We start from the raw sequence: 13270 nt of genomic DNA, 5'->3' as shown, positions 1-13270 counted from the left end.
GAACATCGTAATCATATCCACTGGCACTATATGCGATAAAAATTATGTACTGGAATGTCAATATCTTATAGATTTCTTTGAACCGTGCGTCTACTGCCCTCTCTGTTCTCCTTCTACACAGCGTAATATACACATCGCAGTTGTGTTGATCCGTGATGACATAAACATCGTCTTCCTATATTATTTTTCCCTTCGTATCCATAACTTTCACGAATACTCTGTCTCAAAACTCTAAAGTCGCTCCTTGTCTCAAAAACTCGTTAGTTGTCCCTTGTCTCAAAACTCGAAAGTCGTTCCTTGTCTCAAAACTATGAAGTCGCTCCGGCGTTAAGATCATAACCTATCCTCCTTTTCTTTCTGGCTCTGTTTGCAGTCTCAGATGCCAATTCATAGGTTTTGCAATATAATAGTTATGCGGTATGGCAGATTAACATGTTAGTTGAACCATTGCTGATGTTAAATGGTATGCATAAAAACAGTCATGCATATATTGGAATTTGGTGGTATGGTAATCGGTCTCTATTATGTATTCTTAATGACTATTGATAGATGATTGTCCCTTTGTATCCCTTTCTTTCTCTAAGTAATACAGTAGAGTGATGTAAACCATAGTGTAGCTAATTTGACAAACCTTTACGATTTTAATGTGTTTTACAAAAGCTTTGTTTCGTGGCTTTAGGAATATACAATTATTCAGGGATTCTCTGGTGTGCTGTATTGATGAACAAGTGGGCCTTTTGCGCACATGTGTCCCCCCTGCCGATTTTATCTATTTGACTGAGGAGGTACAGTTTTATATACTAGAAATGCAGTTTCTATAATTCAAAACATAAAAAAACTTTAGTAAGTGAACGTCTGAACTTCTCCTTAATACATTTAATGTAACATTTCCCTACATCATTATCTTTTTTTTGAGATATGAAATGGAATTTTTCCTTGTCTATAAGATTATTAAAAGATGTTGAAATATCTGAAATATTCTGAAAATAAATGTATTACTCAAATCATTGAGTTTGGTACATTTTATGGAAGAGTGTAATTTATCGTCAACGTTAATGTTAAAAAGGGGCATAATCTGGTGTTTTTTTTTAAATCAATCTTTTAATGCTTGCTTTTTTCAACCAAAATGATACTATTACTTATCCTTATTCTTACAAAATTTAGAATAAGAGCTCAGTCTACATCTAATTTTAAAAATTTCTCCATATCAACTTGGGTTATGTCAAGTGCGTGTAGGAGTTTTACTTCAAATCTTTACAAGTATTGCTATCCACACATTATTATAATTTGAAACGTACCCACTGCGTCCTATGTACAGCATCTAATGTATTCAAACTAGTAAAATTTGTCATTTGAATGAAACATTAAAATGAATAAGATTGGTTTGGAAATATATCTGGTTTAAATATTAATTTTTCTAAAACACAAATTATTTGGATAAGAAATAAAAAGTATAGTAATGAGGTATTATGCCAAAATAGAAACCTTACATGTGGATAAACATGTTTTAAGGTATTATGTATTAGCTTTGATGTTAATCTTGATAGATTTTCAAAAAATCATTTTGATAAAAAAATTGGACAAATAAAATGTGTAACTGTTATTGGCAGAATTATTGTAGTAAAGCCATTGATATTGCCTTTTTTAAATCATTTGTTTATATCCTTACCAAATTCAAGTGATGATAAGAGATATGCTTTACAAAATGATATTGAACTTGGTGGACTCAAAATGATAAATCTTAGTGCATCTATTTTAGTACTGAAGTGTACATGGACAAGGAGATTATTTAAAACAGACAACACATAGCAGAATATTTTTTTTGTCATTTTATGGTTGTGGAAGTATTTATATCCAAAAATTACAACAAAATATCAAAAATAAATTTTGGCAAGATGTTCTGAAAGCATGGCAACTTCTCAGTTGAATGCTTTCTTGCTAGTCCAATCGAGCTTAACAATTATATAAAGGTAGAAAATAAACCTTTTTTTTTTTTTTATAAAGATTGGTTTGAAAATGGTATAAGATTTATAAATGATATTGAAAACGAAGATGGGACTTTTTTCTCTCATAAAAAAAATTGAAGAAATGTATCAGATAAATGTGAATTTCATGAGATATAATAGTATTATATCTGCTACACATCAAGCATCAAAATCATTTGTGGGGGAAAAAATCTCAAATAAGAACTACCTTTAATTCCATCTGCTATTAAAAGACTTGTTAAAAGTTCAAAAGAATCTAAAGATGTGTATATTGTTTTAAATAAAAATGGAAGTGTTCCCACTAGTCAGTTAAGATTGACTGAAATATTTGACCTTGATTAAAATCATTGGAAAAAAATTATAAACTGCCATTGTTTGTCACAAATAATAGTAAGTTACAGTGGCTACAGTATTGATTCAATCATCGAATCTTAGCTACAAACAAATTTCTTCATAAAATTAAGATTTATGATAATCCAAATTGTACATTTTGCAATAGAGAAATTGAAACATTAGAACATTTATTTTGGGAATGTAAACATACACAATTATTATTAGAACAGATTGGAAATTGATTTCTGACCAATGGAATTGGTGTACTTTTTACAAAAGAAGTTATTTTGTTTGGTAACACTGCAAAAATATCAAAAGGAAATGCAGAAAATACTCTCTCTCTCTCTCTCTCTCTCTCTCTCTCTCTCTCTCTCTCTCTCTCTCTCTGTTTCTATAAATGTGGGTTGTTTTTGATACAAATTTGAAACATATGACGCAATCAAATTTTTCGTCTATCAGACCATAAAAGATCGATCAGTTTTGCATGAATTGAAACCATGGTTAATATGAATATTCAAGTGTACTTTTTACAAAAGAAGTTATTTTGTTTGGTAACACTGCAAAAGTATCAAAAGGAAATGCAGAAAATACTCTCTCTCTCTCTCTCTCTCTCTCTCTCTCTCTCTCTCTCTCTCTCTCTCTCTCTCTCTCTCTCTCTCTCTCTCTCTCTCTCTCTCTCTCTCTCTCTGTTTCTATAAATGTGGGTTGTTTTTGATACAAATTTGAAACATATGACGCAATCAAATTTTTCGTCTATCAGACCATAAAAGATCGATCAGTTTTGCATGAATTGAAACCATGGTTAATATGAATATTCAAGTTCTGCTTTAATTTATGGATATTATGAAGTATTTACGGACAATGTGAAAAATTGTATATTTTGCTTTGGGGGAATGTATCGCTTGCATAAAAGTTCAATAAATCACTTACATGTTCTAAATTGTACTACAAATATAGCTTCGTGATTAGAATATGTATTGCAACTACAGTAAACTATAATTATGCAACTACAGTAAGCTATAATTATTTCAGCTATTAGTAATTTACATCTGGCCCCTAAATAAAGTGTGTACTAGTTAAAATAGTTACATACAACACTAACAAAGACCAGAGGCTCCTGACTCGTGACATACGCAAAGATTCGGCGGGTTAAACATGTTTCATGAGATCTCAACCCTCCTCTTATGTAGCCAATGTAGAATAAACAAACATATAGTAAAACGTACAGTAAAATTCAGTTCAAAGAAGTCCGTATCCGATATCAGCGAATAGTAACAAAGAAACTAAGCATATTAAAAATGATACATAAATTAACATACTAGCAGTTACTGACGTGCCAGCTCCAGACCTCAATTAAACTGATTAAAGGTTATGTCTTTGTCATATGAAAATCAAGCCCAATCACTCCAGTTAGAGATTTATTATCATAATATCATAAAATATATGAGAAGAAGATAACCCATATCATGCCAACAACTGCACAGTTATAGGTTAAATGATTTTATTTCCGATGCCAAAACAATCAATATTAATATCAAAATATGACATATGTAATGACATGACAACAGTATCGTAACTATATCCCTTCTGAATAAGTCTGTTGTATTTTTGGAGAGCTTTGATGTAAATGTCGACGTTTGTGTGCTTTTTATAGAATATTGTAATAAAAGATTGGATGAAAAATACCTGGAAGTGTAAAACGTCTGCATGTTGAAGATAGCTAGAAGAAGTGGTATGAGTGCCAACGAGACAACCCTCCCCCTAAGTATGAATATAGTGGTCATAATATAAAAGTAAACCATTATAGGTCAAAGTGCGGTCTTTAACACGGATCTTTGGCTCACACTGAGCAGCAAACTATAAAGGGTCCCAAAAATGACTCGTGTAAAAGCATTCAAACATGGAAACCAACGGTATAATCTGTATAAAAAAAAATGAAAAAGGAGAAACTATTATGAACCACATCAACAAACGACAACCACAGAACATCAGGTTCCTGACTTAGGACAGGTACAGACAAATGCAGCGGGTTAAAACGTTTTAATAGGTACCAATCTTCGCCCTAACCTAAAACAATAGTGTAAAATCACAACCTTAGAGATATAAACACCATGGGATGGTGACAAGGGAACGTCGCCATCTAAAAATGAATAATTTACAATAGCAAATGGAAAATCCTCTCTTTTATAAAAACCCGTTAAAGATAAAGATATCAAGATCCATGCAAGACTATTATTAGTTTTAGTTTTGTTTAAGGTCAGATCATCAGGATCAATCTATTTAGTGACCATTCTGAAGTGGCTATTATTATGAGCCAATATATCATTCAAATATCTGAAAGTGTTAAATCTTTTGTATCAAATGTTGTTTCGATAGTTCTTTGCTGATTTAAGTCAAATATTGTAACTCATAACATTACAGAAATAGGTGCCAATAAGTGATGAACAGTTAGCTCCCATTGAAATTCCAATAAGTTGACGATATATGGAATCTACATTGCGAACAAAAATGTTATCTAGTAAATTCAAGAGCAGTTATCGTAGTAAAGCAGGTCCAATTAATATAGTTCTATTGTTTGTTGTTACTGAAAAATTACCTAAAAGAGTAAGAATGTAATACATTCCTATACTGCCTTTTTTTAAATGCCCATTTTTTTTAGAAGTGTATATTCTATTTTGATTATTAATTTCATATGTAAGCTAGCTCGACATGGCCAAAAGCTAGAGGATCTTTGGGATTGTTGATATGCGAAGTTGAATGCGTTTTTTGAATATAGGTATACTACCGTTGTCTTAATTTACATATTGTATATTTATTAATTTGAATTAGAATATGTCTATTTAGAAATACCATCAATACTGTTAACATTTAAACAAATAATCTAGATATAGACTGAAAAATATTAGATTTTGCAATCAACAATTAGATCATTTGTGCAACATATTCGAAATATTGTAATAATTTCGGTAAATCACTCTCATTCATTTTCAGCAAGAAATTTTGTCCCGTCTGAATTGTTTTTGAATGATTATGTCATGTCGGCGACTTTTATAGATGACTATACAGTATGGTTTTGCTCGTTCTTGAGGGCCAAATGATGACATATTTTGCTTATGTTTACGATGTTTGTTCAGTCTCTGGTGGATGATAATGTCTTAATCATGCCATATCTTCTTTATCTTTATAATTTTCTGAGTATCAAGATCTATACCCATGTTAAACTTCTTAATTTTGCAACTAATAGTGTGCTTCAATCAAGTTTAAAGAAATTTCTACGATACAATATTACTTTTTGTCGTACAATACATATACCAGTTAGTTGTCTCTAAATTAAAATCGATGTATACCATCTAGTTCTGTATGTTTGCTGGATAATAGCCAATATATATAACTTACACGTTCAACATTTTGTAGCTGAAATATGGTTTAGTGAATTTACAATGCATATGCTAATCAATAATCAAAAAGTTATATTTACAGTACAATTTAGAACTTGTAAGTGATTTATTGAAATTTTATACAAACGATACATTCCCCCAGGAACATATATATTAGTTACATATACTGTTCCCACATTCCCCCAAAGCAAAGTTTACAATTTATTACATTGTTCGTAAAAATTTCATGGTATCCATATATTAAAGCAGAACTTGTAAAAAAATATTCTTACCTGTGAGAAATTTTTGAAACATTAGCAAACTTGATGAAAAAATCGTGTAAAATTGTCTTTAAAGAGTAATAACTCCTTATAAAGGGGTCAATTGACAATTTTGGTAATAATAACTTTTTTGTAGATCTTACTTTGCTGAACATTATTGATGCTTACAGTTTATATCTGTCTATACTAATATTAAGAATAAAAACAAAAACCTGCAAAATTTTGTAAAAACGACCAATTTGGTGGCAGCCAACCAACAATTACTTGTTGGAATTGTCTGATAATTTTACGGACGATAGATCTTGACCAATAGAACATTCATGCCTCATGACAGATTTGCTCTAAAAGCTTTATTTTATTTTAGATATCAGCCAAAAACTACAGTTGAAACTTATGTTCTATTTTAAGCCATGGTGGCCATGTTTGGCGATGGATACAAAAAAAATATTGCAATTTACAAACAAGATACCCCAAGGAACATTGAGTTAAAGTTTGATAGTAATTTGTCCAGTTCTATCAAAGGAGAAGATTTTTGAATGTTAGCAAACTTGATGAACAAATTGTGTAAAACTGTCTTTAGAGTGCAATAGCTCCTGAAGGGTTCAATTGACAATTATGGTCATATTAACTTTTTGTAGATCTTACTTTGCTGAATATTATTGCTGTTTACAGTTTATATCAAGTAGGTATCAAGAAAATAACAAACACAAAATACAAAATTTCCTACCAATTTAGTGGCAGCATCCAAACAATGGGTAGTTTGATTCGTCTAGAAATTTCAGGGCTGATAGATTTTGACCGATTAAACAACTTTACCCCATGTTAGATTGTTTATTAGCCAAAACCCGCATTCGACCCCCAGCAGCAGCATCAGCAGTATAGTCGTCTGAAAGAAGAGCATGATTTCTTTTCTCTTTGTTTTTAATCTTCCGTTTACCATAATAGTAACCGGATCCCCTCTTATTTTATGAAAAACTTCGAGTAAATAGGTGTGCCATTCGTGCTCAGAAAGAAAAGTTTGTTGTACAAGAGATAATAGCCACTCAAGGGAGAAATACAGAAATCCATGCTTCCACGAATGAAATTATTTTAAGCAGTTTCACAGTCATTTTAGAAAGCGACAACTTTTCCATCCAAAGTAGAGGTATATATAAAGAGAAGATGTACTATGATGATCATTTTGATGATGTTATGTCCACATCGGCTTAAGATTGAAGAATCAACGATCTTTTTACGGAAGGCAGTCGTCACATAAAGTTTCGAAAGTGGTGTTAAATGTAAATTTCTATGTTGATCCTACCCAGAGACGTAACTGTCATTATGCCGTGCACTTTAACAACCCCATAGACCCCAATATATTTGTTTATGTCGGACTTCTTTCTACGGAAAGTTGAAGAGGCGAGGAGCAGAATATGCGGATTCCTTTTGGTTGATCTGAAACCCCGGAACGAGATGATTTGTAGAGACTGCGAATTGGTGTCTTGCAGACTAGGTTGGTCCCCTCCGTAAAACATTCAGTATGCCTTCGGAATATACAAATATTATGTCAAGAATTTCAATAACGGCCGGGAAACAGACTACTTGCAGACAGGCAAAGGAGTCGACACCTCTGAAGATATGGTGGGCAACAATACAAGTAGTTCCGACACTAAAAGTAAAACATTATACAGCTGTATATAAATAATGACAATGAGTATTCACCAGCTTATCGAGATTACAGACTGGTCTTTGAACACTTTTAAGGTTTAGAGGAACATAACTGTCGAAAGAAATTGATTCACCTAACAATGTCTAGAGAGGCACTAGAAGGAATTTTCATGGGTACGTCAGCCACCGTTTGTTGCGCAGACAAATAACCAGGCTATGTGGAAGACAGACCTAAAGCGTACGTGGTCAACATGGACAAATTTAACCAAGATGGAACCCATTGTATAAATCAGTTCTATTTATACACAGTGTTTGTAAACAGTTTTACGGGCAAAAAGGTTAGACCGATTGCGTTTTTAATTGTAGTGTGAACGCAGTGGTTCAGATTAGACCGATAGAGATCTTTATGATTAAAGATAATGTGAACGCTAACTGGTTTCATTTAGATCGATTCAAATTAGATCGATAACAAAAATGCTAGTGTGAACAGGGTCTTATAGTATTCTTTTATTTGTCTTTATTAATATTACTTGTACTGTTAAGTCAGTTTTTTGATATATTCTTTTGGAGTGTCTCTGTGGTTGTGTAAAACATCATACTTTGAACGACAAAATTATTTCATTTACTATTATTACTTTTACGTATTATCTTGAATACTATGAATGACAAAAGTATTTTATTCAATAATACTACATTTTCTGTTAAGTCTGTTTTTTATGATATACATTTGACGTGAATCTGTACTTATCTATCCCGTCATACTTTGAACCAAACAATTATTTTATTTATTTTTATTACTTTTACTTTTAAATCTGTTTTGTTATATCTGGGAACAGTATATCTAACATATATGTTCCTGGTTATATCTACTTTAAGTGACTCTACATGTATGTAGCCGTCATACTTTGAACGACAAAATTATTTTTATGTCTACCTGTGCGAATTTCAAGCGCTCAATTTTACACCAGTACGGAAAACCTTCAATCCTTTACGGGAAGAGTTTACATACATAAATTAAGTTGTATTAGAAAAACAAAATTAGTATGTTAAATTTGATGTATGCCTTTTTGTGCTTCTTCGTTCGTTTGATGTTTTTACAGTGATATTAAGATGATTATGTAAAGCAAAATTATATCCGGGTGAGATTTGTCACAGTAGTTGTTGTTATTTTTTTATCCGGAGGAAAATATTTTCCTGGGATATTTTTTCCTTTGCCGTGAAATTCTATCTGGATAGTTATCTTATTGAATAGTTATTAGAAAAAAACTTATACTATGAAATAATAATAGTGTATTTGAATTAAAGCGAAATAGTTTTAAAAAAAATGTATCGATAGTATATAGTGTCTTTAACAGTATTAAAAGAGTAAAATTACTATATTCAACTGGTTATGATATATATCAATTAAATTAATTTGCAATAAGTCTATGGAAAATCTAGAGGAATCTTATCCGCATCACCTATCATCATTGTTTACATAACAAAAATGCTAATTATTGATTGGTCAGTTACATGTTGTGATGTCACTGCAGATCTGAGAATTATGAGAAACAATTTCACAAATTATCATTGAAAAAATTTCCTGAAATATTCAAGTGAATATCATCCTTTTTAAAAGAAAATTATCATGAAACATAGGGAAGAAAACCAGAAGTAAATTCAAAGATCGTTATTGTGAAAATAATAACATCATTAAATAAGGTTAGTGAAATACATGTAAAACAGTCATTCCCAAAAAATGGGTACAATTACCAAATTACAGTGTCGCCGGCAAATAACCACAAAATGCAAGCTTAACATATGTCACAGATAATCTTTTTCGTGTTCTAACTGATTAATATGTATACTAAAATAAAATTATATTCTTTTGGGATGTAAATCGTAAATATATTTGTGTGATTTTCTATTCAATATACGGAAATCACACGAATTCCGAATGTCGCCAAGAAAAACTCAAATATCGGTGTGAATTAAAATACTTTATTTCATCTAAATCATGATTAGATTTGCATTTTTTATTTGACACTATCTTGATTTTTGTCCACAAAAATATTTTAGAATCAAAAGTTATAAAATACACTTTGATTTACCCATTAATACCAATGTCGCAGATAAACCGTATAACCTATCGTAACGTATCTTTAGGTACAATCAAAACATAGTTATATAATTGGATATCATGCCCAAAATGACATTAAGCAAAGTTGATACATCAAATATTAAAATCCTGCCTTTAACTTTTATTGCAATGAAACGAAAAAAAAAAATCTTCTTTTTCTCTTTTTTTTTCGATTGTCGCATATAAGAATCTAACCTACGTAACGCGTATTCTGGAATGCACTTACCAAGAACAAATCAAAATGATGATTTACTAGTGATTATCTGAGACAACGTGGGACCAAATGGCAAACAAATATAATGTAAGAAATATTTTATTTGGCAAAAGTACAAAATTGTACGGCCACGGCTTGACAAAGAATGGGACTGCCGAGAAACATAATTGGCAAGTCCCTAGTATATATAATTAAATCTTATAGTCCATTCCTTATTCCTTATTTCCACATTATTGTCCATTCCTTATTCCTTATTTCCACATTATTGTCCATTCCTTATTCCTTATTTCCACATTATTGTCCATTCCTTATTCCTTATTTCCACATTATTGTCCATTCCTTATTCCTTATTTCCACATTATTGTCCATTCCTTATTCCTTATTTCCACATTATTGTCCATTCCTTATTTCCACCTTATTGTTATTCCTTATAATGTCATTTCCTTATATATATATATCTCAATATAATATCCTTATTAACATTATTGCTTCCAAAATATATCGGATGCTGGCCCTGGGAAACAGAAGCTCAGCGGATACATAATTCCATCATAAGAAGCATAATATATTTGTAGATGTTGTGTCGCTATTTTCGCCATTAAATGGTCGGAAGCTTTGTCTGAAGCCGTGACGAAGGATTGGGATTACAATGGTCGGAGTCTTTGTCTGAAATTGGGATTACAATCGGAATACGCTACCAGTACCAGTCATTTCAACCTGAAAAATAGAACAAAATCAGCAGAAAAACGAACAACATGATATATATAGATTCTTACATTGATACCAGTGGATTATCGGATTTATCCAATTATCGAGATATTTAAATTATCAATTTTAAAGTTCGAGCCGCCTCGGCGAGTACTTTAAAATTTATAATTTAACTATCGAGATTGGATAAATCCGATAATCCACGAGTAACTATGTAAGAATCTGTTTCTCTAATGATTAAAAAGACATTTTCTTTTTTTGTTTACCGAAAATCCCCTTCGAGTGCCTTTCACATTGCACGAAGTTGTCAATTTCATTAACACCTGTTATCATATGTTGGTTCATCCAGTCAGCCAAAAAGGTCATGACCCTTAAAATCATCCAATGATCTTCTGAGATCACCAGCAACCACACGTTGTTTTGGGGACAGAGATGCAGTTGTTGATTATATGGAAATCAGATAAATCATATTATCGCTATTTTGTGCATTTTTCGTTTGATCTTTTTTTGTGATAATGTTCATATCATGCTACTCGCTTGAGATGGAATAATTATCACTAGAAACTAAGGAGGCCACGTGGCGTTGCTAACGAAATTGACATGAACATGATGAAATTGACAACGTCGTCATAGGTAAAATAGCGATAAATAGATTATCATTGTTCATCTCAACTCGCTTGCTTTTCTCACTTTCGCTGTACCAGCTCAAGCGAGAAAAATCAATCTCGTTGAGATGATCCACGATAATCTATAAGCATAACAATATACTGGAACAAAAGCATGTTTAACAGCTGGATAGTATTTACCTGTGAAATGTTATCTGTCTTATTAAATCAAATTGTAAGTCATCTTTTTATATAAAAGAATAAATGAAAAATAAGATTCAAGGACTTACACTACGAAATACATTCAGAAATATATTATATTAATATCTTAAAATGTATAAATTTCTCCTAATTACCTCCCTTTGAGAAATTATGCAAATTTGTTCTACCTTTGTGAAACATTTTATTATTATAGTCAGGTATATATTGATTGTGAGTAACTTACATAGAAAATAATGGGACTCTATTTCACACGGTTCTGTGAAATATAGTACGGTAAATATATACCGGTACATAATATCCGCATAACACAGATAGATTTACACTCCGAAGGAAAAATCAACCTGTGAAATACCATGCCTGGAAAAAAATTACCGGGAGAAATTATCCTCAGGATAAAATTTCACAGAGGAAGAAATAAACCGCTACAATAACACATTATTGACTGTTGTACCCCTATTTTTGACATTTTTACTCTTTGAGTATGTTTGTTTTGTTCATTCATCGTTGACAATATAATGGAATATGATGCAACTGTCATAAAAGTGAGAGGTTTAGCCAGGTTCAATCCACCATTTTCTACATTAGAAAATGCCTGTACCAAGTCAGGAATATGACAGTTGTTATCCATTACGGTTTGATGTGTTTGGACTTTTGATTTTGCCTCAGTTTTGATTTTTGATTTTCCTTTTTGAATTTTCCTCGGAGTTTAGTATTTTTGTGTTTTTACTTTCACACTGTTAAAGCAGGGTTACACTAAAGACCTGAAAGTGGACCTGAAAAGACCTGAAAGTATACGACTAAAATTATTCAAATTGCAACAACTTTTTTTATTATTGGATGGAATTTCTTCAAGTTGGAATTTTATCAATTGTTAATAGCCATATTTCATTAAAATTAAAAAAATTTAAATTAAAAACAAAATTTTGATGCCAAAAGTTGGACCTGAAGGGACCTGAAAATCTATGGTCGGAATAATTCTAACTTCAAAAACTTTTTTAATATACAGTGGATATCTTTCAACTTTTGTTTTTGTGAAACAAAAAGTTCAATATAATGATAATATAAAAAAAATACATGAAAAATATCGTTTGGTGTAAAAACTCGGACCTGAACGTAAATTCAAAAATCTAAATGTGCCTAAAATTCCGCTTTTAAAAAAAAAAGAAAATAATAAACAGAAACGAAAAATATGGTTGTTAACATTTCATGTTCGGTGTCATTTGTTCTCTTTTGGAAAACTGTCTCATTGGGATCACACTACAATGTCAAGGCTTTCGGTCACCCTCCTTTCTAATTTTTATTGACGGAAGATACTAATATGATACGCAAAACTTATACAAAAAAGACGGGAGATACCAAAGAATAATCAAAACTCACATGTCTAAACTCATAAGTCAAAGAGACATGATATACCATAGAAATAAATAATTAAGAAAAAGATTTGGTGTCTTTAAACTACGATAACCCCATCACAATCGTTGTGTGTGTGTCCCAAGTCTGGAACCTGCACTTTGTGACAAATGTCGGACCTGCTGGATGAAAAATTAAGTCCTGAATGAACCTGTGTATATATAGTTAATTCAACATAGCTTATAAAACATTTGCATTTTCATTCAAGAAGAGTCAAAAGCAACTTAAATTGTGATAACAATATTTAATTTTAACGATTATCCAATTAAAAGATTAAAGTGGAATGTTTATTTAGATTAATGATCCAATTATCACCTAATATCAATACAAGGTGTAAATTACAACTGGCACACGTTATGTAATTAAAAA

Source organism: Mytilus trossulus, chromosome 3 (genome assembly GCF_036588685.1).
Source record: "Mytilus trossulus isolate FHL-02 chromosome 3, PNRI_Mtr1.1.1.hap1, whole genome shotgun sequence".
NCBI classification, from domain to species: Eukaryota; Metazoa; Mollusca; class Bivalvia; order Mytilida; family Mytilidae; genus Mytilus; species Mytilus trossulus.
The sequence above is the reverse complement of the archived record's forward strand: the minus strand, read 5'-3'. Positions refer to the sequence as shown.